General features: G+C 43.6%; 1 non-coding gene across 1 annotated transcript; it reads right to left on the minus strand.

The window, feature by feature from the left end:
- Positions 1 to 298: 298 nt before the first annotated feature.
- On the minus strand, positions 299 to 371 carry TRNAT-UGU. Its single transcript has one exon. It is a non-coding gene; the product is annotated as a tRNA-Thr (tRNA).
- Between the last annotated feature and the right edge of the window lie 11,149 nt (positions 372 to 11,520).

Consider the following 11,520-nt stretch of genomic DNA (forward strand, 5'->3'; position numbering starts at 1 on the left):
GTGGACAACCCCGCGTAGAACAAGCCGGCGCCGTAACAACCCCGGTGTTCAGATCCAGGAAAATGATTGATTTGGGAAGCGGAGCTGGGACCGCCCTTGCGCTCCTGAGCCCCGAGGCAGCCGAGCCCACGTCGTCAGTTTGGAGCTCCGACGTTTCGCTCGTCTCCCACCGCCGCCCTCTGCAGGCGCCGTGCCGGGATGCAAAAGCCGACCACCGCCGCCCGCTCTTCCCGGAACCCCCCAGCTCGGTTAGGGGAGAAACAATAAAGAACGAGAAAACAACCTCGAAAACCTCCCGAGGCCCCAGCGAGGATCGAACTCGCGACCCCTGGTTTACAAGACCAGTGCTCTAACCACTGAGCTATGGAGCCACACGGTCTTCGTTCCTCTGCCAACAATTTCTGTCGCTCTACGAGGCAGCCTCCCCGCGCGGTTCTGGAGGGTCCTTTCCCTCCGCCAGGGCTGGGCCCGGGGCAGCCCCTTGGAGCCGTCTGTGGGCGCCGTACCTGCGACACCCCCGGGCCGTGAGCTGGGCCTCTGGAGGTCCTCCGGGGAAAAGCTGCCCTTGGCGGGGGAGGGAATCCAGCTCCCCCCCACCCCTCGGCGTTACCCGAGGGTAGCAGGAGGCCTTTCCCGTGTTGATGAGGGGGCGGGCGCACCTACCGCGGATTGAGGGGCGGACGTGCCTTGGAGAGGGGATCGGCGGCACAGGGGAGAATTGCTCCCGCTTCTCCCGGGCATCCCCCACGCTGAGAGGGAGGGAGCAGCCGCTGCCTGAGTCAAGGTTTTGGGAGGTAAGACTGCTCAACACCTGGTTTTGTGCGGAGTGGGGAGACAGTCACTTTAAGCAGATAGCTCCGTGTTGTACTTCTCCTCAGCTTTTGTGAAATCACTGTTGCACAAAAACTGGTTTAACTCTCGCAGATAAACCACACGTCTCGTTTGACTGGGGTATGAACCCGACAGCAAGACAGGAAGTGTGGAGCCTTCATTTTTTGATTTTTACTATGGAAGTTTGAAGGCATTTGAGGATTTTTCTCCTTTTCTTTGCATGAAAGAACCAATCTGTCACATGGTCCATGAAAGCTTAGGTGAAGGTGAGAAGGTGGGCTGTGCAAAGGAAGCGGAGAGACTGCGGAGTTACAAATCCAGCAGCTCTGCTGTACACCAGTCATGTTCTAGAAAAGCAGACATGATTTGCTGGGTGCAAGCCTCAAGCTGTGTGTGACCAAAAGTAGAGTTCCTTGAAATGAGAATAGACAGAAAAAGCTGCATTAAGGAGCTAAAGACCTTTCATCCATCCTACACTCCACAAATCATGAACTAGGTCAATTTCCTAATTTTTTTTTCCCTTGAGTTTTATTTCCTCTTCTCTTTAGACATGGATATGATCTCTGTGGACAAAACTAGATCAGTTCTGGTGAACTCTGTCTTGTTGTTTATATTAGGCACTAAAATTACTTTGAAATATCTGCTTTTGACCTCTAATGCGGCAGCTGATAAATTCATGAAGTTTCACATTTCTTTGGATGCTGTTTTTCCCCTTTCCTTTGAAGACAGTGACTCTTTAGAGGGACTATAGCTCTTCCAAAGAGGGCTAAAATGTCTGTAGTGAGTGTTCTGCTAATGCCTTAGGGAACTGGAGTATAAGCATAGATTGTTTTATAATCTTCAAGTAGGCAGGAGTAGAACTGTCTTACACTTTTCATGCTATAAAACAAGCCTACCTTCATCAGCCTAACACAGCTGAGCAGCAGGGTAAGATGTATTCTGAGAGAAGAACAGTGTTGAAATAAGTTTTCTTTGATAACATGGCTACCTGCCACTACTGGGCTTTTAAACTTAGGTGCAAATCTGTAACTGTTGTGATTGCCCTGCTTCCAGATGCCTTTTGCTGCCGGCTGAGAGCTCCCTACAAGGTGGGCTGCACTTCAAGGGCTGTGTCAGAGTGTTTCTTAGTCAGACAGCCTGGGCGGGATCCAGGAGGTGTGGTGGTGGTACTATGCTATCAGTAAGCCCCTTGGCTTCTCTTTGTAATGAAAATGAGGAAATGAGACACTTCTGGGATGTAATTCATCCCACCTGAAGGTAAACCTCTACAAAAAGTCAGCCGAGTCCTGGTCTAGAGGTGCCTGTTCCTCAGCTGGCTGTGAAGGGAGTCGATGCAGCCTTCACAGGAACTTCCCCAGCCTCAGTTATAAATTGTTAATTTAGTGGAAATACCGCAGCAGGTTGTTTCTTCCAATTTTTAAAATCTTGTTTTAGCTCATGTCTTATATCCAGTGTTTCAAAGTGGATAATTCCTGTGGAATATGAAAAGCAATTATTTTTCTAAGGCTTGATTGGGTCAAAACTGCAGAACTACATCTAAAGAAGACTCTATGATTCTTTCTGCAGCTAGACCCACACACATGTGAGAATTAAGCATTTAAGCAATAAAATGCCTGTCTAGTCTGCTGTTCATGACTGTTGAAAGCCACTAGGTGGAACCTAAGGACTGCATAAAAAGATTAGGAAAATAATTTTAACAGACTTTAAATGCTGAAAAGAGTGACTTTTTACCGTGCAGGTTTTTAAGAAAGATCTGTAGGATGACTGACCTTTAAAGGTGTGCCAGACATCTAAAGATGCACATTTATATATACTCTCTAAAATTTCTTCTCTAGGCCCAGACCGAGCACCAAGCTAGAAAATAGGGTGGTTAAGTGTAAGAATAGGTGTGGTCACTGGACAAGTCAGTGTTTAATTAAACCTGTGTTAACCCGCAGATGTCACCTGTGCTGCTGTGAGTTTTTGCTGGTCTCGTTAAATTCAGTAAGCTAATCCCAAGCACATTCCATGATTTTACTGCCATATCTTTCATTCAGGGGAAACTAAAGCAATGACTCTTCAGACAGCTAGTCCAAGGAAATTAATGGAAATCCTTGGAAATTCTCTTGCACTGCTGTAGTCCCTTTTACTAACTCCTTTGCCTCGATTATCACCCAGTTCCCTGCTGTGTTCAGTTTCACTGGTGTTTCACAGGGTTCGGTTCTTTGCTGCACAAAGCAGCTTTAGGCTGCAATAGTGTAAAATAAATAGCAGCCAATGTTTCCTCTGCAGACCTGGTGTGCCTCCTAACAGGTTGTCAGGCTTGCCCACCTTTGTCCTCCACACATCTGTGTCCTGAGGGAAGGTTGGTGCACCTGGGATTATCTCAGCCAGATCAGCAAAACTGGCATGCTTGCGTTTCCTTTTTAACCCCTGTGAGAAAGGAATTGCAGCACAGCTTCAGTCTTCATGTAAAATGGAACATTCTGTGGGTTTTAATTGTTTAACAGGTTCAGCATGGTTGGTTTTCTTCCTTAAAGAAACTGCAGTAACCTAAAGATGTCTGAGTTTAATGCAATTCATTTTAGTTGGCAAGTGCTGGTGGATTACTTTGTCTTGTGCAAATACAAGGGTTTTTTTGAATAAAATATTGTCAAAATCAGGGAAACACTTCCTGCTGATTTTGGGTAGCTTTTGGAGGCAGTCCATGGGGTATTTTAGGCATGTAATAATCTCAACATTTGGTTGAAGCCTGCCTTGTTTTCTGAATGTGAGCCTTTCCAAATCTTGTTTGACTGAAATGTGCCTCAGGAGGTATCATGTGGTTTTGCGTTTTGGCCCAATCAAGCCTTAGAAAAATCATTGCTTTTCACATTATACAGGAATGATCCACTTGTCTTTGAAGCATGAGATACAAAACATGAGTTAGAATGAGATTTTTAAAACAGAAGAAACAACTTGCTGTAGTATTTCCACTAACAATTACCATGTATGACAGAGGCTGGGGAAGTTGCTGTGAAGGTTCTTTCCAGGTTTTAGTTTGTGCATGGCTTGCACTCCTACTCCAAAGTAGCATGAGAGAATCTGGTGTGCACCCTTCCTCTTTCCTGAAACTCTGCTTTCCATGGGAAAGAAGTTCAAACACGCAACAGATACAGTGCCCTTCCAAAAGTAGTTTGACAGGCTCAATGCTCTTTTTGGACAAACATGCATTACGACGTACAAAAAAAACCTTGCCTTTTTAACAGCATTTTTTGTGGCTTTGAAGAGAGAAAGGGATTGATGTTTCTGTGGAAATTTAGTTTGTTTTGTTCCTCAAAAAGGTGACAGAGCAGACAAGGGAATGTAGAGGCAATCAGAATCCCCTCATCTCTATTTGCTCGTAGCTCTGTTCATGTAATGGGTGTCCATTCATGGGGTTCATGTTGTGGTGTCCATTGCTGGTATTTGAGCATCAGTAGTTTTCTGTGGAGTAGCATCATGATTCCCAGGTCTTATTCCAGGGTAGCAGTTCTGTCTCTGCCTCATTGTCCTCTCCAGCTGTGTTTTTTCTTAATGCAAGGGATCCAAACAGAAGAGATGTTGTCTTCAAATGCTTTATGATTTGATCTTCCTGGAACTAGAAAGGAGTAATTGAATTTTCTTTGCTTCAGGGTTATTATTTCTCTGATCCAGACCAGATTTGAAGCTATTTATTATAACAACTTCACATACTCTATCCAGTGGCACTTAGCTGCCACACTGCACCCAGTGGTGGAGGTGGCAAAGCAATCTATTACAGGGAAAAGGGTCTGGAAAGTTTGATAGGAAGCAGCTTTTCATCAAATAAGATAAAATAAAAATATAAATAACTCAGCAAAGTAGTGAAAGAGCAAAGTATATTTTATTCTAGTTTTAGAAAAAGAAAAGTCTTGTATTTGAAATAGAAAGATGCATAGTTTTGTTTTATTTAAAGGGGAAGATAAAAGCAGGAAATAGCTGACCCAGAGCTGTGCATATGCTGATCAGTCTGTCACTATACGTGTATTTATGTCTGAATATTACGCGTATATACACATGTAAACGTGTTTGTGCTGCTGGGCAGAGTGTAAACAGTTGTCCCCCTCTGGACATCACAGCCTGAAGGTCTCTGCTCAACTGTTGGTTTCCAAAAAGTGCAGGAATGTAAGGACCATCCCCGAGGCTGTAAATCCTCTCAGATTTGTCTAAAGTCACCTGGCAGATTTGAAGGGTACTTGGGAGAGGGGTTGGCAACCAGGGTGGTTCCATGAACCCCCTTTCCAGAGAAAATGTACTGATCACATTTCCCAAGGAAGATTTTAAATTCTTTTGGAAAGCAGATTCAGGAATGCATAAGGCAGAGGAACCAGGAGATCCAGTATCCTCATCCTTACTCCAGTATGGATTCTGCTACTTAACTCTGTGCCCACTCTCACAGCCTCCCAGAGGGATGGTAGGATGTTTGTTGGTAGCACAAATGCAAAGTCCTATTATCATTAGTGTAAGAACAAACTTGCAATATTTCAAGTGGGCTGTAATGGAATACAAATGTAGCAACAGGATGTCTCAAAATAAAACTTTTTGGGATGGTTTCTCCCAAGGAGCTGTAAAGCTATAGGTACTGAGTTCCTTTTGCAGTTCAGTGGGCAGTAGGGAACTGGCAATGTGTCCCATGTGTCCCAGCACAGTCAGCATTGCTGTGGATGGGAAGCCATTGTCTCAGCCAAGGCCTGTTTGCAAGGGTTTGGATATTTGGCTCCACTGAGGATGCAGTCACCCAGGTGAGACACAAATGTGTCTGCTCTGGGCTTCTGTTACTGGGAAAGGCAAAAGAAAAGACCTGTCACCACTGTCACACATTAGGCACCTTCCTCAAGTGCTCACCTTCCCTTTCCTGTGAAACACATCTGAGTTCCAAAGGCAGACAGTTCCTATGCCAATCAAGAAAGAAATTGGGATTTTTTCTGAAGCTCTCTTAAGGTAGATGGAGGAAAGATGCTTGTATAATAAATATTAAATAAACTGTGAAAAGCCAACTGTTGCTTAAGTGCTGGACAAGATAACTGGAGCTGGGTGATTTGTGACTCCTGGAAAAAGCAAATGAGCTGAAAATGTGGTTTTATTCCCAGCTCTGTTCCTGATTTTGCCATATGTTTGCTGCTAGAGACAGCAGTTTGTGGGTTAGAGTTGCACAAGTGTCTGTGTGTTATTCTCCTGTGCAGTCAGTTCAGAATATCCTGCCCTATTTTCAAGTGCCTGGGAAGAGCCACGCCCTGAGCTCCAGGTGTTCAGAGAGTTGCTCTCACCACCCTGAGATGGGCAGCTGGAGAAATAACTGGAGACCAAGTGTTTAATCTCCCTGGTAGGGTTGGACACCAAATAGGAATGGGAATAGCTTCCCTTCTCTGTTTTTAGGGTTAAAACAGGCCTGGATGTACTTGCAGGCCCTGTCTCCATACAGGCCTGTCAGTGGTTCTGTGGACAAGATTTGATGCGCAGTAGCTCTGCCCTTCTCTCCCAGGAGAACACATTCATCTTCCTGCTTACTGGGCTAGACCAACATGTGCCACGGAACAAACTGAATAGAAAAAATGTGATTCTGCTCCCAGCCTTATTCTAGTAATTTGTAGAAGCCCCTCCTCCCAAGGTTGCTATTGTGAAGCTTTTCTGAGCACAGTTTAGAAACGTTTTGGAGGCCAGCTTTTGAGTGATCAGCTCCTCTTTGATACTATTTCCAGTAGCCTCCCATTGAGCATGGAAAATTTCTCCTCCTTGAGTTTTAGGCAGTATTACTCTTTCAAAGTATGCTTTGGCTGACAAAGTATTGTCAGGTTTTCAAAGTGGTAACTTGAGTGTTTCCAAGTCCCTGAAGGGGACTTCTGAAGGACCAAATTGTCTGCAGACCCTTGAACATCCTTTCTTCTGAGTAACCTTGGACCCACAGTTCAGCTTTGTGACTGGGTTTGTGTCTCTTTTGTAATTTTTCCTGGTTTTGATTGGTTTGGAAATCCTAAGGGTACAGCCTTCCTGAGGGTAGTGCCTGTTTTCTTTGGTTTTCCCAAATTTAACACATGACACAGTGCTGAAAATGAATGAGAAGGGAATGACTAAAAATGTTTTGAATCTTGAGGATTTGTATTAAGCTTTGTGTAAAGCAGTTGGTTTGAGGTTTGTCTCTGCTAAATTAGCTCACTATATAGTAGGGCACTTCTATCTATCACTGAGGTCCCAGTGCAGGCTCAGGCAGGTGATCCCACATCCTTCAGTGCAGGCATCCAGTCTGCACTCTGATGGCTTTGACAAATCCCCTCAAGCAAAATTGTCACGGTGACTCCATGATCTAATGTGTCCAAAAGCATTAAAAGCTCCACTGGGAATCTCAGAGGGGACTGATGTGATTAAATCGCATCTGCATGGGAGGATAAACTGTTCTTGAGTGTAATTAATAAATTGGAATGTTGGTCTGCTGTAATCAGGGAGCCTCTCCATAGGGCATCAATATCAGCAACTACTCTTCATACATGACAGGTCTGTTTCAAAGCTTATACATGCCTGATAATCCTTCTCCTAACTAAACTTTAATTGCAGGATGCCTCAACCTGCCAGAGAGTAAAGAAGGGAGCTTAAGCATCTTAATTCACTTAGGTGACTAGGTGACTGATTCATTAATGCTCCTAGAGTTAGGCTTGTCCTGATCTGCTTTGCCATTATGTGAGTGTCCTACCTACAGAGGACCCAGCTCTGGTGACCTTTCTACTAGTGCAACCTTAGGCAAAAACTTACTGAAAATTGCACTTACGTTTTGCTTAATTTTGGCTTTTCTTTTGGTGGAAGCAATTCCAGCAGTAGGATAAATCAGGCCAGTGGTGGATTGCTGCTTTTCTGTAATAAAAAAACAGAAACAAACAAACCAACCAAAAACCAACTAATTGATTTTGCATTTAGTTTTACAGTTAAAGCAGAGTTGCTTCAAGGTTGAAGCCACTAGTGCCCATTAATATGCTCCAGGAGATTATGCCTGGGAAATTTCTCTTTCAGACAGTTCTGGAAAATATAAATGTTCATATCTTCAAGTAAACAAAAAGTCATCCATCCCTATTTATGGTAAATTATTAAGTACATATGAAGGATAAACACTAAGAAAAGACATGCTTTTAGAGACTGACTCAGCTATTGTAGTTTTATAGAACAAGTGCATGAAACTTGTTTGGATTCTTCTCAGAATAAATACATGCATTTTTAGAGTCCTCAGGAGAACAGAAAAAGAAGCAGCAGTAATGCAGAAGCACTGGTTTAATCTCCAGTCCACCAGCTACTTCTGCACTAGTGTGGTGTGCATGTGGTCAGTCTTAAATCATTCTTATGGCTCACATAATTATATTTAACATTTGGAGTCCTTGGACATGTTTATGAAACAAGACTTGAGAGACCTACTTAACATTTAGCACTCAAAGTTGAAGAGGAAAGGCAAAGAAGTGTGGGTTTGCTGGTACCCAGCCCCTTAGACATATCCTTGTGCTGAGAATTCTTTGTAAAAAACAATTCTTGCTATATATTGTGGGATGTCTAGAAAATAGATAGTAATAAATACATCATTTTATGTGGAAGATGGGTAATTCAGTGCCTAAGAACGTGAACTGGAAGATAAATCAATGCAAAAAGATTTTCTGTTCTTTGGTGTTCATTGGCCCTTTTTCTTTCCCCAGTGAATGTTTCTCAGCAGTCCCAGCAAAGGGATGTTTTTACAAATATCTTGCTAAAATACTCAGACCTAGCTGTGTTTCCTCATGAGAATAGAGAGGTGCAGAGAGGATGGTGCATCGTTGCTGCTCACGTTTAAGGCAGCAAGTAGCAAATCAAGGCACTTTCAAGACTAAATTGTTGTTTGTAGCAGGACAAATGGTCACTTCTAAATCACTCTGACATGCCTAGTGAGAAGTAAAGCACAGTGTTGCCTCCTCTGAACTCCTGAATTTACTGTGATATTTGTACAACATGAATCTCACTTTAAGCTAGTCTCTAGTTGCCTCTTCCATTTTCATTTTACTTTTGCTTGCCCTGCAATGACCCCCTTTAGACTGCTAATTCTATAAATCTTGGTCACAAAGGGTCACTGGGCTGGGGAGAAGAGACAAAAATCTGTGAACAAAAAGAAGTCTAATATGCTTTCTCCACTAGCTGCTGTGTCAGAGGTAGGTTTGCTTGTTCCAGCCTGATTAAGCTAGTGCAGATGTCACTGCTAAATGCACAAACTAAATACAGTCTAGTAGAGGTTTGCAATTAGTTTGTTTACAGAAGCATTTACAGGAACAGTTTGGTTCAGCTAGAGCTGATCAATCAGACTTCAGCTGAAGAAACCCCAGAGAAACTTTTTCTTTCCACCTGACCTGCTGGGGGACAGATTAGAAAATACTGATAACACCAGCAGCTATTTGCTGCTGCCATGTGTGTTTAATGTCCTTCATGCCTGTTTGGGTGAAACAGGGAGAGACTGCTTTTTCCAGCTTAGTTGTAATGCTGCTTCTTTTACAAATGCACCCTTGCCAAGAGAAAAAAACAACTGAAAGCCTAAAAGAATGGAAGATTATGTAGATGAAGATGTCAAAGCCTTTGGGCCCTGACCACAGCATTGTTTTGCTGAATTGGCAGAGCCTGAAACCCTTTGTCTCATACTTCTGACCTAGGGTTATTCCTTTAAATGCCTTCTCCGAGGTTATTTTCCCAGTTCCCATTTTAGCATCCCTCTAGTGGCGCAACTGAAGAAAGTTTAAAGCCTGTCTGCTCTTGAAGTGTTGCTTGCTAAAGGAGCAGAAGTGAGATCAATACTCATCCTGAGGATCAGCATGTTGTGGCCCAGCCAGGCTGGAATGATGTGTAGATGTTGTTGCTGGTGCGTGGTACCCAAATACAGCCTCAGAGGTGGGAGTAGTGTTTTCAGGAGTGCATGTTCCACATCCACCTCTTCAGTTTTATTTTGCTGATGGGCTCTGCCAGGTGCAAGGAGTCCTGGGTTCCTGGTATCACTCCTCACCAGCAGAAGGCAACAACACATTGTCCTTGAGGAAGCTTCTTCCTTAAGTGCTCCTTATGCTTCGATGTAGCTATCAGACTTTGGATGACTACTTGGTGTGACAGTGGCTGCCTTGCAAGTCCCTGTGGGTGTACCCTACATTCTGGGTGCCCATGACAGGCACAGGTGAAGGTACTTTGTCCTCTTGGCACCATGACAGGTTGAGCTTCACAAAACTCTTCTGGCTGATCGTGAGTTGAGCTGGTCCCTGTGGTTAGAGACAGAGTTAGTGGGACATCCAGCTGATGTACTTTGTGGACTATGAGCAATTTACATGAATTGCATAGCAGGTCAGAGAAGAAGTGAAGGACATGGAGTTTCTTACGTCTAGGGGCAAGCTGTGTACCCATGGTACATGCTGTAAAGCCCAGATCCTGCCTTATACCATGCTGATCTATGCTAGATGACAGCCTGAGCCTATAACAATCTAAACGAATGATTTTAAATGGCAATTTGAGCCATATAATACAGAACTGGACATTCTTTTGAGGTGCTTACATTTCAAAGTGCTTATGCTTAACATCCTTTTTGTCTGTCATAGCTGCTGCTGGATGGAAAAATAATTCGGTTTGTGGGATGCTATTTAATGAAAATAATTCCCTATGTCTGAATTTATAAGCTGTGATCAGTGCCTATATAAAACCTGTAGGTGATCCTATCAACAAAATCTTCATCAAGTGCTCCCTTCTGGTTTTCATTTTCACCTCAGAAGCACGGAGAAGAAAGTGAGACCTTTTCAGAGCTCTAATCTGGAATTGTCCAGTGAAATGATGAGATTTGAATTACACACTGAGGTTGAAATTGTCCTTCTGCAGGAAAAGGCCATCATCTGAAACTGTCATATTTATAAACTGGCATATATAAAACTGCACATTTGATAATTTGTCCAAAAACAAACAAGGAAGATGTCTTTGTCAGTCAGAATGTCCCACCTTGCAGATTTAGAGCAGGATGAAGTGATTTGCCAAGCCCCACACTACCCCATCCATCCAGAGGCCATGTCAGTCTTTCCTGTGTGTGTGCAATCCCACCTGCCTTTCTGTGTCAGGGCCAGGCAGCTGATGATGTACAGCATCACTGATCCACTGGGTCACATACAGATTGAAGCCCAGCATTAGCAGGCTGCCATCTGTCTCTGGAACAAAGACCATGGCACAATGCATGAAGACTTTATTTGCCTTTTACTATTTATCGTTGTTATCTGACTTTCATCAGTAGTTCTGCTGGATAATAGCAGTAGGAAAACATTATGGAAGTGTACCAGAAGACTTGATCTCAGAATTACCAGTTACACTACCTAATAGATAACGTCCTGGTAATACAGGCTGTTTATCAATGCATCTAGACAAGAACTTCTTTGAATAAAGTGCCTAGGGAGAGTGTTTTTGATGAGCTTGGAGAGAGAGGAAGTATATCAGGTTGAGAGTGAATCTGTAGCTGTGCAGAGGGTTTTTGACAGACATCACATGCGGGGTGAGATATTGACAGGTGGAGCAGAGGGAACTCCTGAACAATGTGTGGACAGGTCATGTGAGAAGATGACAAATATGTATTGGGGAAATTACAGAATGTGTCTCAAGCACTGCCAAGCTTTGCGCCAACTGCCCGTGTAACACTAAAGAAAGCGCCAGCATCTATTG

The sequence above is a fragment of the Camarhynchus parvulus genome, chromosome 3 (genome assembly GCF_901933205.1).
Source record: "Camarhynchus parvulus chromosome 3, STF_HiC, whole genome shotgun sequence".
In the NCBI taxonomy this organism is placed as follows: domain Eukaryota; kingdom Metazoa; phylum Chordata; class Aves; order Passeriformes; family Thraupidae; genus Camarhynchus; species Camarhynchus parvulus.